Raw genomic sequence first — 6,124 nt, 5'->3', positions numbered from 1 at the left:
ACTCACTACAAAGGATGGGTCGAGTCTTAGCTCAAAAAATTTCTGGGGTGTTACAATGCATTGATAACCCTTCATCTTGATGTTTCCCTTCTTTTCAATAAAGATATTTATATTTCAAACAAACTAAAATTAAAGACATGCAAATATGTTAGGCACAAACTGTAGAGCCAGAAGAAGAGCCATCATCTACAGTAGTCCATTGAGGCAATTTAGTTGCGCGGACTCTTGACTTTTGATGCCGCATCTGTATCGGATCCCCCAAAAATACACTATTTTTGGCGAATCTGATACGCACCCGTTGACATTTTTGAAGAGTCCTAGAAATCTAGATCATAAGTACCTTTATATCTTCAACAATAGTTTTTCTGTAATACTAAAATAAATTTTTCAAAGATTATGTTCTATGCAGATAAGTTTTTTTATACCCTATTTCTATCAAAATAATCATCTCACTGGTGTCTTTTTGACAAACATTTCAAACCATTTTCTTAAGTAGTCGGGGCCAACTTAGTAATGTAAGAAATAAATGAAAGAAGAGAGGAATAATAATGTCATTGGACCATCCTATATAAAACAATTCAAAAACATGATTAAACTATTTTTATTTTCTTTGATGTCATGCTTAATTGAAGTCATATCTGTTATGAATCGGCCTCGGCCCAATGTTGATACCTGTACAGATGTCACACAACTAGTTATTGGGCCGAGAAGAGGCAACAAAACTGGAAGGCCTTTGCAAAGGCTGCTTTGGAACCAGATCCATTTAACAACTAGCTAAAAGGATGATGGATGAGAAGAAGCGGTTTATACAAATTGTTGAGAAAAATGTCTAGTCCTGTCATCCCCTTTCTTTGAGTCTATGTTTCTCATCTCCCTTCTAGTTATCTCCTACATTAGTTTTCTTTGTTGGATCCATTTTCCGTTGTAATTCCAATTATGAGTCAGTGAAATAGATTTGTCGGTTGTTTGAATTTGAATTGTGTTGGTCTTGTTATTGGGTTTGTTACAATATCACACAACTACAATAGATGTCAGTAGTCGTGCGAGCTATGGTGCATAGATAATGGATGACGTATTGAAGAAATTAGCAAGCCAAATTCTTGTGATCACTTTTATAAATGGTTTACAGGAAGTTACTTTCTTCTAACAAACACTGATAACTATTGAAGTTAATATTTCATGTCTTAGAGGAAAACAATTGGTAGATCTTCCCAATAGCAAATAGAAGACAATTTTCTTGAAGCTCCCATCTCCAACTATTCTGTCCATCCAATCACACACCTATACTTTTAAATAAAACCACATCTAGCTAGTTCTTTGAATGAGGATAGCTTAACAAGATTTGTGTGAATGTTTAGTACTCCCTCCGTTCCATTTATGTGAGGTAGTTTGACTCGGCACGAAGTTTAAGAAAGAAAGCAAGACTTTTAAAACTTGTGGCCCAAAATGAATGATAGAAATTTGTGTGGCTGTAAATTATTTCATTAAGGATAAAATAAATAATTTATATTTAAATTGTTACTTAATATAGAAATGTGTCATTCTTTTTGGGACTGACTAAAATTGAAAGTAGTCACATAAATTGGAACATGGGGTGTAATATGGTATTTTCACTCTCAAATGTATATTGCATCTCAAGCTAAAGTGATTCACTTTCTCGATTTGAGAGTCAATACAGTAATATAAAATTAAGTTCAACTTCTTATCCTAAATTTTTTAGTAAAGAAAAAGAGCAGTCACACTTATAAGCAATTTTCAAATTCTCTGCATGTTAGTCTGATTGCTATTGTTAGTATTTTTTTCACTTTTATTTGTTGTTGCACCTACAATTAGTTTACACACATTTGGTAACTTACCTGCAGATTCATGTCATCATGTGAAAGGCTTCTGCTTTAATTGGCTCCTTGTGGACTGTTCGTGTAGCGCAAATCGCACTCGCCGACAGAGAAGTGCTTCAGTCCCCTCAAACAACTCTATCTATAACCAGCAACCAGGTTGTCTTTGCTTGTTGCTAAATCAAACTGGCCACATCTCTCTTTCTATTAACACCACATTAGCTATTTAGTTGTCACTTCTTTGCAGAATGCACCAATGTTATTAAAAGCGAAAAGCGCAACAAAACTCTAAGGTTCGTGGGGGCTTTAAGCGCAAAGTGCAAATAAAGTGTGGGTTTTAATGGAAAAAGGCGCAAAGGGAGAAAAAAAATTAAAATGCGTATGTTTAGTCCAAGACTAATAATTATAAACATGAATGAATATATGACCAAAGAAATTGAAAAAAATTTATGACTAGTGAAATATCAATTGTTTGGTGCACTTCTTCATAAGAGGCTCATTTACAAGGAAACGTTTGTCTTAAAACTCTGATGACGACACTGAAGCGCACATAAATCGAGGTAAAACGCTCAACACATTTTGAGCTTCACTTTAGGGCTTAAGCACGCTTAAAGCGCACGTTTAATAACACAGGAATGCACCTTGACAACTAAAGAGGAGCTTATGTTATCTCTGGAAAGTGGGGCAAACGTCAACCAACTATTTATATAAAGAGGCGCTTTAAATTCAATTGACAAACGAAATCACCACACAATGGTAAAAACTAACCTAAGACAGGTAAAATCCAAAAAAAAACCATAGGAGAAAGCTCAATGAGCTAACGACTCACCAGAAGTTCCCTCAAGTTCTTTTCATCATTTCTTTCCTTCAAATGCCTTCGCTTCACTTCAGAACGCTAATTACCAAGGAAAGACTACCTTTTTTTTAATGGAAGAAGTAGAAGGGGTGGTTTATTCTAAATTTCCTTCGTTGTTCTCTCCTATGTATTTGTTTCTGGGGAAAAAGAGCTAAGGGTAACACGCCAAGTAGGGGTCGAACCTATGACATTCTGCTTAGGAAAGAGACGCTCTATCCGCCGAGCTACATGTGCTTATTGTGCTCTCTCCTACGTTAAGACTTACAGGAAAGCATTTCCCATCCTTTGAACTAATTTTTAATATATTTGTTTTATTCTCCACTTTGTGACGCAAAACATGTTTTTCTAGTAAAATAATTTGCAGATAATTTAGATAACACAATACTCTATAGGAACATATCATCATAAGTTAGAATTGCAAGGAAAGAAGGAAGTGTAAGTGACATTATATTTCAGGCTTATCAATTCAAAAGTCAGGAAAGGAATCAAATCTTGACAGAATGTTTTCTACCTCTTTGCACAAAAAAAAACGGAGATGATGAAATGGGTGCGTCTTGATTTCGTCCAACTCCTTACCTAATACCACCAGGGAGTCCTCATTCCTGGTTAAATATACCAAATCAAAAATCAACTATTACCAAATTCAATTACAATATTAAGAAAGAAACACTAAAAAATATTGCATATTATCAACTGAAAACATGAACTACCAACATCATTTTCAACATAGCCACAAAAAATATTTACCTTATCAAAAACCAAAATAAAATAAAATTTTGAAGTAGGTTAGATATTGATACATTAATAGACTCATAAAGTGATAAATTATACTATAATTTTTATCATGAATGAGAAGTTTTTCCAACTATTAGCAACAACTACTATGAATCTAGTATCACTCACAACTTAGCATTAACTAATTCACTTGTGGTGCAAAAGAGAAAATGACCATACCTCATTACAAAACTAAGCTGACTCAAAAGACTGTTGTATTTTTGTGTACTAATGAGTGTGAGGTGATATTCTAAAAGCTGAAGGATTTATTGACCTCATGTCACGCCCCAAAATAGGGGGCGTAACTGGCACTCGATACCCTATTCGATCGAGTTACCCACTAAAACATACTAGCTAACCAAACTGTGAGACAAAAAGATTGGGCATCATAACCTCTAAAAAGTGAAGCCTGGATCCTGAAGGTCATGACCTGAATGAATGAGAATAAACCATACAAACAATGGTAGACAAGCCAAAAAATAATGATGTACTAGCTAGCCGACGAGGCCACAACTGAATACATACCTATTTACACACATATATATACATGCCAAGTCTATGGGCTGGAGATTGAAACTTATAAAAGAAAATCGAGAATATTGTGTCCACAATAGCCTCTATGAGTGACATAAACATTGTCGGTACAAGACCCGAATCCTAGCGGGTGGGTTGATCAGAATCCCTGCCTGAACCTGCTCGCACGAAACAAACGCAGTGTCCCTAGGCAATGGGATGTCAGTACGAATAAAATTGTACTGGTATATAAAGTGGAAAGTAGAATCATAGATAGTTACTGTAAAAGGGTAATAGAGATACCACCTGAGCTGAAACTTAAATAATCTCTATGGTTGCCATTTGGCCTCCTACTATTTAAATATGCATGGTGTGCTCATATAATCGTATGTCATGAAAACATACATACGTACATATATATATAGATGCAAATGATGACATACCCAACCAAATGCTAGTAATGGTGGTGCCACTCGGTAGTGAACCGGCATCATATTCGCCAACATGTGGCCATCGGTGTCTCATACGTATAAATATAGGCAATAGGCTCCATACCTCCCGATTACAGCTTGGGAGTAGAATGCATAGCATGTCATTTCATGGATTTGTAACACATATATGTTACCGTTGTCATGTTGCCAATCTTGGCCCATTTGTAGTCTTGTTCTCATAACCCCATAATAACTTTCGTATGACATGTAACCATCTCATGGAACCTCATATGTTCTTCCAAATAAGCTTGAAAACTTGACTCGAATTTTAGAAAACAAGTTTAAGGTGATTTATATAGTTCCTATACTTGGTTCCTAGATAATTTATAAAAGAAGTATTTCAAAAATCAAGTATCCTAATAGTATAAACATATAAGTTATATTTGAGAGTTTTCAAGATCGTGAGTTACTTTAAAGATTTTTCATAATAACTTTAGTAGGGAAAGAGGGGTGGTTACAAATAATAAGGGTCTCCTGTAATATTTTAAGTCACATCACCCAAAGAAGAATATGAATTCATACATGCGGACATACAATCAAGGAAACCGATAAAATAATATGTAGATGTCTAATACTCTATTTATCCAAACGAGTGGAATATCAAAATAATAGAATCATAAAAATAATTCAGCTGGGATCCCAATGTCTTTCACAGAAGGTCTTTCTAGCAAGAGAATAGCAAAATATCACATTTGGCTTTTTAGGAATTTTCCTGGAGTGGTGCTAAAATGAAGGACATAGCTTTGCCTTAACATACCTTTCCAATGAACGCTCGAATGCCCGTGATTTCTTCACGAAAATTGTTCCTTACATCCTAAGCTTCATAAACACTATATATACACAACTTGTACACACCTATAAACAATTCATAATTGAACTTAAATCGGCAGATTTTCCATATGGCCTCAACTTTACAAAACGTCTGTAGAACTTCATAAAAACAATCATAAAAGAGTCCCGAGATGATTACCTTAGCAAACCAAGTGTAAACCTTGAAGAAACACCAATAGCTACCAATTTATATCTTCAAAAACTAGCTCCAAACGTGGTTAATACAAGGGGAAAATGATTGCACCGTGTAGAGATCACGTTTCTAGGCACAGTGGCAACCTTTAATGGTAAAAATCGTCAAAAACTAACCTTTATCGTGCAAGAACACCATTAGAACCCTCTCTTTAGCTTTCTTTCTGTTTAGGTAGTGAAAAGAAATGTTTTTATGGCTTAAAACGTCGAGTAGGCCGACATACCATATTTTTGACCCGACCCGAATCGTGACCTGGATTCTACCCTGGCAGTCCATAGCGAAACCCTTATAACTTTTTACTACGTTGTCGGTTGGATACGCGGTTTTATGCATTGCAAACTAGATTCGTAGGCATTCAATTTGATAGGTCATGGGCCTTATAACTCTTTATATATTGGAACAAAACATCCAAGACATTTGACCCAAAGTTAAGAAAATATTATTAGAGAAATTTCGATAACTTTTGCCGACCTTAGTTTCGCTAATTTTCTTGACCTCAAAACTTGAAATACGACCATTGTGCTATTATAATACCTCATAACACACTCATAGGTTTATCCCTAAGGTATGGGATAATTTAAACCTTTCAAACACACAAAGTTCTACCCGAGCCATTTCTTTAATCTTGAAC

The sequence above is a fragment of the Solanum verrucosum genome, unplaced genomic scaffold, assembly GCF_900185275.1.
Source record: "Solanum verrucosum unplaced genomic scaffold, falcon-dt-bn FXZP01000062.1, whole genome shotgun sequence".
Classification (NCBI taxonomy): domain Eukaryota; kingdom Viridiplantae; phylum Streptophyta; class Magnoliopsida; order Solanales; family Solanaceae; genus Solanum; species Solanum verrucosum.
Note: the sequence above shows the minus strand (reverse complement) of the source record.